Raw genomic sequence first — 15,035 nt, 5'->3', positions numbered from 1 at the left:
TGTTCTTGTGCCAGTACCAGGCTGTTTTGATTACAGTAGCTTTGTAGTATAAGCTGATATTCGGTATTGTGATCCCACCTACTTTGTCCTTCTTTTTCAAGATTGCTGTGGCTATTCAGCATCTTTTTTGGTTCCATATGAACTTTTGAAGTATTTTTTCTAGTTCTGTGAAATATGTCATTGGTATTTTGATGGGAATTGCATTGAATCTATAGATTGCTTTGGGTGATGTGGACATTTCAATGATGTTAATTCTTCCAATCCATGAACAAGGTATGTGCTTCCACTTTTTTATATCTTCCTCTATTTCTTTTTTCAGTGTCCTGTAGTTTTCTGCAAATAGGTCCTTTACTTCTTTGGTTAAGTTTATTCCTAGCTATCTTAATTTTTTGCCACGATGGTAAATGGGATTGTTTTTTCAGTTTCTCTGTGAGTTCATCATTGGTGTATAAGAATGCCATTGATTTCTTGACATTAATTTTGTATCCTGCTACTTTGCCAAATTCATTTATTAAGTCTAGTAGATTTTTGATGGAGTCTTTAGGGTTTTCTATGCATAATATCATGTCATCTGCAAATCATGACAGTTTCACTTCCTCCTTTCCAATTTGGATCCCTTTTATTTTTTCTTCCTGTCTGATTGCTGTGGCTCAGATTTCCAGTACTATGTTAAATAAGAGTGGCGAAAGTAGGCATCCCTGTCTTGTTTCTGTTCTTAAGGGAAATGCTTTTAGTTTCTGCCCATCCATATGTTTCATTCTTTAAGTCTCATAATTGTCACTAGATTGCATTCAATCCCTCCTCTTGCTTTCACATTCTTATGTAACCATGGCTCTTTTTGTTGGGTATTTCCATTTGTCACATGTTGCTCTCGGGCATGGGGATTTTCCTCAATGCATCTGTTGTTTTGCCCATTTCTCAAGACAATGTGCACTCGTTCTTTCATTCAACTAATATTGATCTAGGGCTAACTTTTGCTTGGTACCGTGGAGTTAAAAGTGCCAACAGGACACATATCTATCCTCAAGGATATTAAGGTTTAACAGACAAAACATTAATGTCAGCAGGCAGTTTTCATGCACTGTTGCAGAGCCGTGATCAAGTGAGGTGCGGACTCCGTGCACGTGAAGGGAAGCACATCCGACCTCGGGGACTCGAGGCTCGCCAGAGGGAAGTCAGAGAAGGTGAGGCCTGAAGGAGGAATCGAGAGCAGGACATGGGTCAGAGAACAGTGCTGCAGTCAGAGGGAACAGCCCAAAGAAAACCTGATGCGCACAGCGGCCCCTGAGGAGGTCAGGATGGTCGGCCCGTGGAGAGGCCACATGGAGGGGAGGACAAGGCAGGACAGGGGGCAAGTCCTGGTGATGAAAACACTTGAGAAGCTGTGTTGAAGAATTTGGATTCTATGATGAAAACACGAGAATGTCATTGAAGGGTTTCCAGCAGGTCGCCTTGGCCTCTGGGACCTTGTTTCAGGACAAATAGCGGCATCTGGAAAGGTCACAGTCCTTGCAGGCAGAGTTGGGGTCAGCCCAAACTTCATTCGTCTGTTCTCCCAAGCAGATCTCCGTTTTCTTATCAAAAGTTCCAGTTTGTGGCTGTTTCCCTCCTCTCCCTCCTCTCCCACCCCTTCAGAAATACTTTCCTCCCTATCTGGAGAGTCATTAAGACGGCCTCTGAGGTCACGGGCTTGGCAAAGGAGCACTCCCGAGTGGGACAAGTGATGCAATAACACCTCTTCCTGTTGCTTCATGGATGCCAGATGGAAGCTGTCAAGGAACCCTGAAAGCCGAAATGACAGCCTTTAAATGAGAAAACAGTAGATGTGCTCTGGCCATGAGGGTCTTAAATCTCACTGTTCTCGACAGAATCGTGCGTTGGCCACTCCAGTCTCCAGCCTGCCGCGGAGTCGGTTCCTATGAACCGAGGTGCAGAGACGAAGTTGGATATCATATTGTGACTGGGCCTAAGGAAATGGTGTTTTATGTCGGTCACAGTCCTTGCAGGCAGTTGGTCACTTACCTTGCATTTTTACAGAAAGATTTAACATTTCTTATTTTATTTGACACTCACAAAATCTCTGAGGTCAATCAAGCAAGTATTATTTCTATTGTTATTATTATCTCAATATTACTATTCTTCTTATTTTTATGATTGCTAGTATCTATTCATTGGATGAGGAAACAGATAATAAGCTGTTAAGTGACCTGCCTACAGACTTTAGGCAGCTGGTTGTGGCAGAGCCCGTTCTAGATGATAAGCCTATTAGCCCTGCACTCGGGGCACTTCCATCAACCACCTGTCAGGTACTCCGAGCCGAGCCCCTCTGTGTTTATTTGCATGAGGCTGCAGAGAACGGAGCCGATGAATCTCATTTTCTGGAACGGCTGCAGCTGCCAGCTAAGGTGTGGTGAGGGAGCTCTGGACTTGGAATCAGGTGTCCTTTACTTTGTGAGAAGTAACTGAAGGAGTTATGTTCCACTTGTCATGCTTGGGCTGCAACCAAACAAAAGGTTCGGGAAGCCAAATGTGTGAGGTCCAAAGAACTGTGCATTTTAGAATAAAAGAGCTTTATCCACAGAACAACACAATGAGGTAAATAACATTAGCTCTGTTTTCATAGGGGAAAACGGAGGAACAGAGATGTTTAGTAACTTTCACTGGGTCACACAGCAACTCTGTGACAGTGTCTGAACAGAAACCCATGTCATAGACCCTTTCTCAATTTATTCCTACTAAGAATTATACACGCACCCCCCCCCACACACACACACACACGCATGCAGCATGCACCCTGGCTTCCTTCACACGTGCTCACCATCAATCAGACCTGTCATACATGCTTACCTGCACACGCTGTTTCCCATTATCAACATGAGCCACTTGGGGCCCTCTGTACCTCCTTTTGGTTGTGCAAAGGGGACTCTTATATGTTTTTTTTTATTTTCAACAGTTGCTGTGAGGACGTGAATGTGTCTCCTGTGCCCTCCTGCTTGTGCCCCATGTCCACACCTCAGACCCCACGGACTCTGCAGAATCTCCCCGGGGTAGAATGGGTGGGTTCCCTGGTGGGACCCTCTGCCTATGTCTCCCGGGAACCTGTGTTCTTGCCGCCGTAAAAATGTACCACACACTTTGTGGCTTAAAACAACACAATTGTATCCTCCTGGAGGCCTGGAGATCGGGAGACTGAAACCAGCTTCAGTGGCTAAAATCCAGGTTAAGCTGGGCTGTGTTCCTTCTGCGGGCTCCAGGGCAGACTCTGTCTCCTCATTTTTTCTGGCAACTGAAAACTGCGTGTATCCCGTGGCCCGGGGCCGCTCCCTCCGCCTGCAGGTGCGTGGCCCTCGTCCCTGCTTCCTCCATCACTTTGCCTGGGCCCCTCCTCCAAGGATCTGTGCTTACATTTAGGGCCCACCCAGATCATCAGAACAAGCTCCCCCATCTCAAGGTCTTTAATTTAGTCACATCTGCAGAGTCCCTTCACCCTGTAGGGGAACAGATTGACAAGTCCCCGGGACCAGGACGTGGGCGTCTGGGGCCATTGTTCAGCCCACCACGATGCTCACTCCCAGGGGCAGACATCCTGCTCCCCAAGTCCGCCCAGGCTCACCGGCCAGGCACAGAGCACACTGGGGGAAGGCTGGGCGCAGTGAGTTCTTACTTCAGCAGAGGCTCCAGTCGTGCTGGCTGTTGGAATCGGAGCACAGCGCCGCTAATGGGCCTGTCCTCTGACCTGTCCTCAGAAACCATCCCGTCAATTGTACCCTAGCCCGGCCACTTCTGCACAGTGATCATCCTGTTTTAAAAGGAGAAACACTGTCCTGTTTCTTAGTGAGACACGACCCTTGTGGGACCATGTGCCCTCTACTCCCGCCCGGCTCAGCCCGTGCTCACTGTCCTCAGCTAGACCAACACGTAGGTGCCCAACTCATGACCTGGGCCCTCGCCATCCCCTGGAATGCCCTCCCCCTGAATATCCACACCATCCACCCTGCCCTCCTTCTGTCTGCCCAAATGGCACCTTCTGGATGAGACCTTCCCTGCCGTGCTCATTTAAGACTGCAACCCTCCCCCCAAGGATGCCCCAGTCTCCTTCCAGATTCACTCGCTCACACACATCTCACCATCTGACTTCTGCTTCACTCCTTTCTGTGTACTTTGTCTCCCACAACTACCCTGCAAGTCCACAAGGACAGAGACCTTTCTGTCTCATTCTCTGCCATACCCCCAGTTCCCAGAACAGCGCCTAGCACTTAGAAGGTTCTCAATATAGAATAGTTAAATGAGTGCAAGAAAAGCACACAGAAGTAAATGTCAGCCACAGTCAGCATCTGGGGTTGGCCTGTGGCTCTCTCCCTGTCCCGGGACAGTGTGGACAGCATGTTTCAGCACCGGGACAGTGGGGCGCACACCTGGAATCCAAGGTTAGGGGAAAGAGTGCGTGGCCCCTGCAGAGACGCAGCAGAAAGTGCGGGCGTGGGCGGTTTGTGCTAAACCAAGCATCTCGCTCCCTTGCTCCTTGCCTTCAGCTACATCATTCAGCCTCTGAGCTCCAACATCCTCATCTGTAAAATGGGCACAATGTAGACTGCACTTCCTCATTGCACTAACCCCTGTGAGGCTTAAATGAGGCCACGCCTGGTACAGAGGAAGCTCTCCCTACACGTGGCCTCCCCTCCCCCCTGCTACCAGACCGTCTTGCTGAAAACTAGGCATTTGGCACCAAACGGTCCAGTCCTGGTGGACGTCCCTTCTCAGACCTGCAGTCAGAGGACCCATGCCTGGGCACAGCCCCAGGGAGCTCTCTCAAAGGGCACTGCCGGATGGAAAAGCACCCCCTTTCCCATACAGTAGCAAAACACGTCTTCTGTGGAGCCTGGGTTCTCTGACCAGGCAAAGCCACTTCGAGTCAAAGTGGCCCTGGACTGTGGCCACACGGTGTCAGTATTTGCGTCAGGGCCAGTGTAGAGGCCACACGCTGAGACCATGGAGTGTGCAATGGGAGGAGGGGCCATTTCTGCATTCCCCCAGCCTGCTCTGTGGCCCAAGCCTTTGAAGAGGAGCAGAAGGAGCAGCTGGCCGGGAGGTCTGAGCTGGAGATGGGCACCTGCCCAGGGTTCAAGGCAGGACAGGGCCAAGCACCTCCTTGCTCTCCCCCAGGACGGCGCATCTTTTCCAGGAGACCGCGCTTTGCAATGTCAGCCACAGATTCTGAGCCACGTGTCTGCTCCGTCACATCTGCTCCGTGCGTCTTGCAGTCAGTGGAAATTTTCTTCCAGATGGTGGCCATCGATAGGTGCTCAATCTTAATTTTGGTGTGACTGTGTTTTCGAATTTTTCTGCAGCATCCCTGCATTCCAGGGGGAGTTTGCCGAGGCTGAGCACGTTTATGGCCCAATCCCTGTGCTAACTCGAAGTCCTTGCAGGGCTAAAGCACATAGTGCACTCATCTCCCTGTGTCGTCGTGACCCCATACCGAGTGGGGGCACAGACAGGAGTCTAGATGGCGTCACCGCAGGGGCAGGGGCACTGTTCTCAGTGCTGTCCCCACTCTCCCATTCCTTCCCCTTGCTGCTCTCCTTGCCCACGGCCACAATGTCTGCCTCTTTCTCAGGGCGGGGAGGCTCCCACAGTGCCTTGCCTTCCAGCCCCACTGTCAACTCCTCCTGTGGGGGAAGTCTTGGAGCCAGCGAGGACTCTGGAAGTCTCTCTGGTTACCCTGGCATTGCTTGTACTTCACAGACACCATTGGCAAGCTGGTGGCAGAACACACCCTTTGGGGGATGCTTGTTGGAGACAGCAGGTGGTGTGGCCCATGGCGTGGGCATGGCACAGACAGGAAATTCTGTGCACCTAAGGCCCTGCGTGATCTTGCCGCGTTGGTGTTTGGGCACACTTAGAAAATGTGTGTTTTTATGCTGCACCGAGATAAATGGGTGAGGGCACCCCAGATCCTGTCCAGATGCCCCAGACTACAGGGGTTCCTCCAGGAGAACTGTAGGCAGCTCCACCCCTGGCCGAGAAGCTCTGGCCCAGGGGTCGTCCAGCCAGGTCTCTGGGCAGGTGATGCCTTCTGTAGGTGGACAGAGAAGAACACGGTGGGCAGCGTCCAGGGCTGCTTCAGCCGGTCCTTCTCTCCAGAGAAAGGGCTGGGCCGGCAGATTCACCCCACACTTTCTGAGAAAGCTGAATTGAGTTTGGACTCACCTGACGCCTGACCGGGTGCAGGTCTCTGCTGAGGCAGGGCAGAGCCTGGAGGCAAAGACCTGCACAGCCAGCTCCCAGCAGAGCCCAGTGCTCCTCCCTCCAGCGGCCCATTTCCTCCAGTCTGGGCTGGAGACTCCAGCGCCCCGAGCTGCTTCTCGCAGCAGGAAGCGCGTTCAGTGACTCTGCTGTGGCCCCTTGAACCTGTAGAGAATCTGGACCTTGCAAGGCCCCTCGCACGGGCTTTTCCTGGCCTTGCCACAGATGGGGCAGCTCTGTGCCGGACACTGTCAGGCGGTGAGCACCCTCAGAGGGCTCATCGTCTGCGGGCACAGGCCGGTAAGAGGAAGAATAACTCCCGGTGGGAAGAGCGGTTAGCATTCTGGGGAGCCCGAGGCACCCACGCAGCCCCGAGAAAGGCCCCTGAACTGGTGGGGGTAGTGGGGTGAGAGCGACCGGCGCAGTCAGTGCTACATGCTCCTCCCTGGCATCAGACAGGACAGAGGACCCCGCGAAGGCAGGGAAATCCTCTGGCCCCCCTCTCCTAATTCCTGGCCGCAGCGGCTGCCCAGAAGGAAAACAGGGGACCCTGTCCTCTGCGTCCCATCCCCTGCTCTGTCTGGGCCCCAGTTTGGACACTGTAACCCCGGCGTGTGATGAGGAGAGAGCCGAGCAGGAAGCCTGGGGCGGTTTGTCACCATCAGGGACAGCCTCATGGAGGACAGCGCCCTGGGAGGAGGTGTCCTTACTGGAGAGCTTCAGGCGCCTCCGCATACCCGAGAGAATGGAGGGACCCCCTGGGGAGCTTGACTCATTCGGATTTCTGGAGCTCACCCACGGAGCTCCGGTTTAGTAGACATGGGGAGGGGTTGCGCCTTTCTGACCAGTTTTCAGGTGCTGCTGGTCCCGGGAACACACCCCAGAACCACTGTGCTAGGGTAACAGGGGAACAGCAATCTTCCTGCCTTCCGGGGACCGTGCTTCCCGAGACCCTCCGTGTCCACTAGCAGCACCCGAGGAGCGGCAGTCGAGCTCCTGGTGCTCCCCAAACCCCAACCGCTGTGCGAGGGGGCACCCCACCCACTCTCCCTGCGAGCCCTGCCTTCGGGGCACCCCTTCTCACGCAGGTACACGGAGACAGAACCGCAGCTGAAGGCGCATCGATTACGCCCTAGCCCGGCCGGAGGAGCAGGGACCCAGAGGGAACAGCTCCGAAGGCTGGGTCCGGTCAGAACTGCACAGGGTGCCTAGTTGACGTTTTTTAACATTTTAGTATTTAAAAGCAATGCAAGAGATTTGGATATTTTTTAAAAGCAGCAACCATAACAGTCTGGGGCACAAGGGGAATGGACTGAAATAATAAATGCATGGAAGGAGCCAACATGAAAATGTGGCATTCATACCTCTACGAGAGATCGTAGGAGCAGAATTCACAGTATGAGAACATTAGTGCTAGGAAACACAAAGCAAAGAGATGAAACTTATTAGAGAAAAGGTGGGAAATGGGGATGCCAGGAATAGAACCATCTAATTGAGACTGATTTGTGTTCCAGAGAACGGAGCCTATTAGATGGAACAGGAAAACAATACCCAACGTGGTTTCCAGGAAACAGTCATGAGGCCGAAAATGATACGGGTGTGAATAGTAAGAGACCCCTCCCTGGAAACTCCAGCCAAGATGAATGCAAAAACATATAGTTTCACATAGCATGGCAAACATTTTTTAAAATATTATTTCATAAAGAAATATTCTTTGTGTCCAAGAAGAAAATGGACATCATCTTCAAAGTGAGCACCTGGGCTACCATCCAACCTCCTTGCTCCTCCCCACATGAAGCAGGGGGCCCGGAGAAGACTCAGCAGAGTATGAGAGGAAATGTCACTGTTCTCGAATAGTTTACCAAACAGCATCTGTCCCGGGCGGAGGGGGAACGTGTTATCAGATTATAAGAACGCAGACAGTGTACTATTCACAGATGCTTCACCATCCAACTGTTGTTAAACGTTCTTCAGTAGATGTTTAGATGACATTCAGGTACTCGTCTAGGATGGGCAGAGAAAAATGGAAGTGAGCATTGAAATCGATGAAATCTAATGAAGTAGCCGTAGCGGTTAAACGTTTTGTTACAAAATGAAATGCAGAAGCCAAGTGCCACTCTAGCCAAAGGTGCAAGTAGTAGAAAACGTGTCCTAATAAATCCCAAATTAAACGTACAAAGACGGCAACGTGTCAGGTCCGAGGCAGGGAAGCAAGGTACATCCCTTTTCTTGTCACGCACAAGGAGAGATGAGAAAATGCGATTTAACTTCTTGGATTAGGTGATACGAGAAAAGGTGGCTTAAGTAATGCATCTGATCAATGGAAAGATATCCACCAGTATAATCAAAACTAGGACAACTGTAGGTTTTATTCAGTTTAGTTTTGTTTTTTAAATAAAGAAGGCTGAGGACCAGAGAGCAGGAGATGAATAAGAAAAGGTACAGCCCCTGCTTATAACATTCAATGAAAATGCAATTAGACTCCACCCACCAGCAAAAAACCCCAAGTAGATTTTTAAGAAATCCAACTTCATTCTCTTTACAAGAGACATACCTTTTTAAAGAGATGTGTTTAATGTAACACAGACCGTTTCAAAACCAAAGGGGAGACAAACATTCAGCAGACATTCCGCACAGGAAGAAAATAAGCATATCCATATTGCTGCCAAAAATAGACTTTCTTTTCTCAAACAGAAGGCCCTTACATATTTTTAGTGACTGATTTTGTACACTGATAAAAGGCACGCCACGGGTTCTGCACCCAATTTCCACGTGTGGGTTTCTGCCCGACACCACCAAGCAATCCTCCAGCACCAGCTGGCTGCCCTCCAGTCCCGCTTGGTTCTGCCACTGTCTGCTCCAAGCCAGCGTCAAGTCCCAGAGGCGCTCGGTCCCACAGGCTGCCCTCAGGTCCGCTGCCAGCTGTGTGCACCACGTTCTGTGTGCTGTGTTTACTGAGCTTCGTCGATGTCGCATTTTGTACAAGTTGAAGGTTTGTGGTCACTCTGCGCCGAACAAGTCCATCGGTACCGTTCTTCCAACAGCGTTTGCTCACTTTGTGTCTCTGTGCCATGTGTTGGTAATTCTGACAATATTTCAAACTTTTGATGATTATTATATTTGGTGTGGGCACCATGAAGTGCACCCAGGTGGGCAAAATTGACTGATAAATGTCCTGACTGCTGCACCGACCAGACCAGCCCTTCCCCCCATCTCTCTCCCTCTCCAGGGCCCCTCAATTCCCTGAGACACAACAATATTTAGATCAGGTCAGTTAATAACCCTACAGTGTGCCCAGCTGGTGTGGCTCAGTGGTTGAGCATCGACCCACGCACCAAGAGGTTGCTGGTTCAATTCCCGGTCAGGGCACATGCCCAGGCTGTGGGCCACATCTCCAGTGGAGGGCATGCAGGAGGCGGCCAGTCGATGTTCTCTCTCATCAATGTTTCTATCTCTCCCTCTCCCTTCCTCTGTCTCTCTCTCATATCAACAAAGAAAAAATAATTAAAAAACAAAAATAATAATTCGACAGTGGCCTGTAAGTATTCAAGTGAAAGGAAGAATTCCATGTCTCTTACTTTAAATCAAAAGCCAGAAACGGTTCATTGGTGAGGAAGGCATGCTGAAAGCTGACAGAGGCCCAGAGCCAGGCCTCCCGTGGCAACAGCAGCCAGCGGCGAATGCAGGAGCATCGTTCCTGGAGCAAATGACATGCGCTGCCCTGGTTAACACACACATGATAAGGAAGCGAAGCAGGCTCATTGCTGAGAGGGAGGACGTCTTAGCGGTTTGGAGACAAGGCCCAGCCGGCCGCAGCGTTCCCGTAAGCCAAAGCCTGGTCCAGAGCAAGGCCCTCGCTCTTCGCTGCTGTGAGGCTGAGGGCGGTGAGGCGCTGCAGAAGGCAAGTCTGAAGCTGGCCGAGGTTGGTTCCTGAGGTTCAAGGCTCAGATGATGGTTACCATATTTTAGCAATCAAGTATTTTTAATTAAAGCAAACACATTTTTTAAAAAGTTTTTTCTTTATTGATAATAAAGAAAGAGAGGGAGAGGGAGAGAGAGATAGAAACATCCATGAGAGACAACATCGATTGGCCGCCTCCTGCATGCCCCCCACTGGGGATTTGGCCCACAACCTGGGCATGTGCCCTGACCAGGAATCGAACCTGCTACTTTTTGGTGCATGGGTCAACGCTCAACCACTGAGCCACACCAGCTGGGCAGTAAATATATATATATTTTTTTATCCTCACCCGAGGACATTTTTCCATTTTTTGTTCAGATGGAGTGGGAGGGAGAGAGAGGAAGAGAGAGAGAAACATCGACATGAAAGAGACACATAGAGTGGCTACCACCCGCACGACCAACCAGGGCCGGGGACAAATTGCATCCAAGGTACGTGTCCCTAGCGGGAACCAAACCCGGGTCTCTCTGGACTGCAGGCCGACGCTCTAACTGCTGAACCAAACCAGCCAGGGCAGTACAATTTTTAATATATAATGATATTGCACACATAATAGACTACAGTACAGTGTAAACATGACTTTTATATGCTCTGAGAAACAAAACGAAAATGGTGAGACTTGCTTCCTTGTGATATTTGCTTTGCTGGGGTGGTCTGGAGCAGACCTGCGATAGTTCTGAGGTGTGCCTGTAAATCCGAGGCTCCTACCACCTTGCCTTGAGTTCCATGAATTTGCTGGAGTGACTCACGGAATTCAGGGAACCAGCTTACTCACTAGCCCACTGATTTATTATAAAAGATGTTAAAAGACACAAATCAACATCCAGGGGAGAGATTCACGGGGCAGATCTGAACAAAGGAGCTGTGTCCTTGCGGAGTTTGGGGGCCTGGCACGGTGGCATGGAAGCGTCTGGTCACTAACCCAGAAGCTCTCTGAGCCCTGTCTGTTTGGGTTTCCATGCAGACGTCATGACCTAGGCTGGACTGATGAAATCCCTGGCCATGGTGACTGAACTCAGTCCCAACCCCTCTCTCCTCCCATAAAGCCAAGGGATGAGCCTGAAAGTTTCAACCTTCTATTCATGGTTGGTTCCCTTGGCAACCAGCATCCCCATTTTGAGGGGCTTTCCAAAAGTCACCTCATTAACATTAGCTGCGTTGGGATGGAAAGAGTCTTGTTATGAAAAACAATAACCCATTTATGGCTCTGAAGCAATTTCAGGAACTGAGGCAAGACACCAAATAGTGTAACCAAAGATGTTCCTGTTGCACGTATCACTTAGGAAATCCCAAAGGTTTGGGGAGCTGAGAGCCAGGAACCCTGGATAGAAAACCAAAGTATATATTTATTTAAATCACAGTACGGCTCACACCCTGCCCGTTCTGTAATGAAGGCTGCGCACCTTGTTATCTTGATGTCCTGCCAATGCCTCTCCTGGGCTTTTTCACACTTCCTGGATGTTGTCATCCTTCCTGAAGACTTTCATTCTCATCTGTGTTCAGATGACTTCCAAATTTGTATCACTGGCCCATATCCACTACCTCCTGGGCTGTTCTATTGGGCTGTCCCTTGGGAACCTCCATGCACACATCCAAAATTTAACTCGTCACCTTTCCCTAGGCCCGTTTTTCTGCCGTTACCATTCAGCTCAGCATAAAGTCCAGGAGCCATCACAGCCCACACACAATGACTCAGCAAGTCTTGCCAGCCTCTCTCCTCCATGCTCTTGAATCTCCTCTGTCCTCATAGCCCGTCGTGGTTTCTAAACCTGTTATTTCTACAGCCTGGTTGTCCTGCCCCTTGTACCAGCAAAGGGTAACTTTTCTCCAGCTCATATCTGATGAGGTCATTTCTCTGATGAAAATCCATTAGCAGTACCTCTTTTTACCCAAAAGATAAAACCAAGCTTTATTCCTCAAAAATGAAGCACAGAATTACCATATGATTCAGCAATTCCACTGCTGGGCATATACCAAGAAAACACCGAAAGGCGCACGAGCAGGTATTTTTCCACCTGTGTTTGTAGCAGCATTGTTCACAGTGGCCAGAAGGCAGACGCCACCTGAGTGTCCGTGGGTGGATAGGTGAACGTAGCGCAGATGTATGGCGGAACAGTGTTCAGCCTTAAACAGAAGCCAAGTTCTGCAGCACATTCCATATGCGGCACCACAGATGAACTTCGAAGACGTTGTGCGAAGGGACTTAGCCAGTCACACGAGGCCAAATACTGTATGATTCCACTTACACGGGTTCCTACAGCAGTCAAATTCCCGTTTGGCTCCCCACAGCAAGGAGAGTGGTGGCAGCCTGGGGTCGGGGAGGGAGGAATGGGGAGCAGTGCTGAGTGGGCATGACGTTTCAGCTGGGGAGCTGGATGGTGGTGACGGTTGCACAGCAGTGTGAAGGTGCTTAATGCCACCCGACTGTACACTTATAGATGGGTAAATGGTATGTTATGTATACTTACCACAATAAAAATAAAAACAGTCTGGCCAGTGTGGCTCAGTGGTTGAGCGTCGACCCATGCACCAAGAGGTCACCAGTTTGATTCCCGGTCAGGGCACATGCCCAGGTTGTGGGCCAAATCCCCAGTGGGGGGCGTGCAGGAGGCGGCCAATCGATGTTCTCTCTCACTGATGTTTCTATCTCTCTCTCCCTTCCTCTATAAAATCAATAAAGAAAAAAATTAAAAAATAAAAACAAACAACAACCAAGCTCCTCACCATGGCACACAGGTCTTTATTGATTAGCACCCCGCCTGCAGCTCCTACCACACCCCTCACACCTTCCCAACTGCTCTCAGTCCTCAGAACTCAACCTGCTGGGGGCTCACACCCCAGGCCTTGGTACGGTGTTCCTCTCCTGACGGCCTCCTCCCTCCCTTCCCCCACCTCTCCTCGTCCCCACCCCACGCACCTGGCAAGTTCCTTTTCCTGTAAGCCTCAGGTTGCCTGTTTTCAAGGAACCCTTCTAGGGCCCCCCCTTCCCCAGGGGTCCTCAAGCCACCCTGTGCTCCGCTGGCCACACAGTGTACCCTCTGGATTCACCGTGCCAACTGGCTTGTCTTTTGAGAGTAGGACCTCTGTCTCTGTCTCGCTCACCTCCGTACCCCTGTCTCAGTATCTGGCATGGAGTCGTCCATAACTATTTCTTGAATTAGGAAATCAGTCTTTGGCACTAAAAAATAGCCATTTCAATGTATCTTTAAAATTAATTTTTTAATGAAAACAATTTTAAAATATCAGGGCTATAATTTTAAAAGTGTTTTTAAAATATTAAGACATTTAAAAATGTGAAGACTGCATACAGTTTTCTTCACAGACTTCATTATGTTGCTTATGATCTTTGACAAATGAAGTCATCCCCCAAAAATAAGGTTATAGAAGATACAGATTATAATTATAGGGCTACATAATTGATAAAGATAATTGATAAAGATAAATATATTTGTGTAATTGACTCTACAGAGATTCCACCATAATGGAAAACTCCTTAGATTCCTAAAAATAAGAGCTGTATGGGCTGCATTCTTTAAACAGCATTCACTAAAAACAGAATAAAACAATAAAAAGAAAACCTAGAGGAAAGAAAAACAAATAGGATTATACATACAAAATGGAACATTAGAAGCATTGAGAGAAATTTAAAATTATGGTACTATTATGGTGTGCATAGTTGTTACATGCTAATAACAATGAAAATCTTTTGACTGGTTTTCTGAAAAAAAAAAACAACACTAAATTCCAAAACGGACTCAAGAAAAATTAACAAGCTAAACAGACTGCTAATTATGCTAATTATGGAAGAGATAACCCATCCTCATTATGTCCATATTGTTTCACAGTGACTTCTTTTAAACTTGTGATAGACAAATCTATGCTGACATGAAATTCTACTCTAATTTTGTTAAAATAGTAGCTTCCTGGCATATGACCCAGATAGCCCGGGAAAAGGAAAACTATAGATTTCTGTGATCTGCATTCGCCCCGCCCTTCTCGCAGGCCCCGCCCAGTTCTTTTCACCTGTCTCCTGAAGGTCTGCGAAGTCTCAGCTGCTTAGGTTCCCAGGCACCCCGTCCTTCTACGGGTCTTTTAGGAAATGGTGACCCGTGTTCTGAGTCTCTATGATTTCGTCCCTCCCCCTCTCTGACTGTGGCAGGAGGGTACCTGCGGAGTCCATCGGGCTCACGATGGGCTTCCCAGCCTTCTCGCTGCGCCCAGGCTCACGACCACGTGTGCCCCGTCCAGTCGAAGGCTCCGTCCGAGACCCAGACGGCGGGGACAGCGCTGTACAGGGCAGGCTGCTCCCCTGGCGGAGGGAAGCACGGGCGTTAGGACCACGCAAGGCTCGCGGGGCGTTCACCTGGAGGGGCACCGTGACCTCACGCTTCACTGGCTGAGGAAGTGACCTGACGGAGCCTAATGGGACCAGCGAGGAAGCAGAGGGCTGTCACCAGGAGGGGAAGGACGTCGCTGGGAAGGCGCCCTCCCCTTCAGCTGCTCTTCCTCATAAACACGGCTTTGAATTCGCATTTCATCTTGTTAGAACGAGATACATACTTACCGCGAGATGGGAATTGCTGGCTTCTGGGGAGATCATAAAATTTTTAGAGACATATGCATTGTCTGCAGTGTGACACAACTCCCGAACGTACAAGGGGGTGACAGCAGATGGCTGGATGAGCAGGAAAGCCAACTAGCAGGTGGCATATTTTTCTCCAAGAGCCTCCATGGAGGGGGACATGTTACACTCACTGCCTTCCAGTAAGTTCTTGCAAGTTCACAGTATGCTTGGGGCTGAGCATGAGGAAAACTGCTCATCTGATGT

The 15,035-nt window shown here is 49.7% G+C and overlaps 1 protein-coding gene across 2 annotated transcripts in view; it reads left to right on the top strand.

The window, feature by feature from the left end:
- The window catches only part of CALN1 (calneuron 1), a 458,038-nt gene that overhangs the window by 428,983 nt on the left and 14,020 nt on the right, over positions 1-15,035 (top strand). The window lies entirely within an intron of this gene.

Source organism: Molossus molossus, unplaced genomic scaffold (assembly GCF_014108415.1).
Source record: "Molossus molossus isolate mMolMol1 unplaced genomic scaffold, mMolMol1.p scaffold_m16_p_3, whole genome shotgun sequence".
NCBI lineage: Eukaryota > Metazoa > Chordata > Mammalia > Chiroptera > Molossidae > Molossus > Molossus molossus.
The sequence above is the reverse complement of the archived record's forward strand: the minus strand, read 5'-3'. Positions and strand labels throughout refer to the sequence as shown.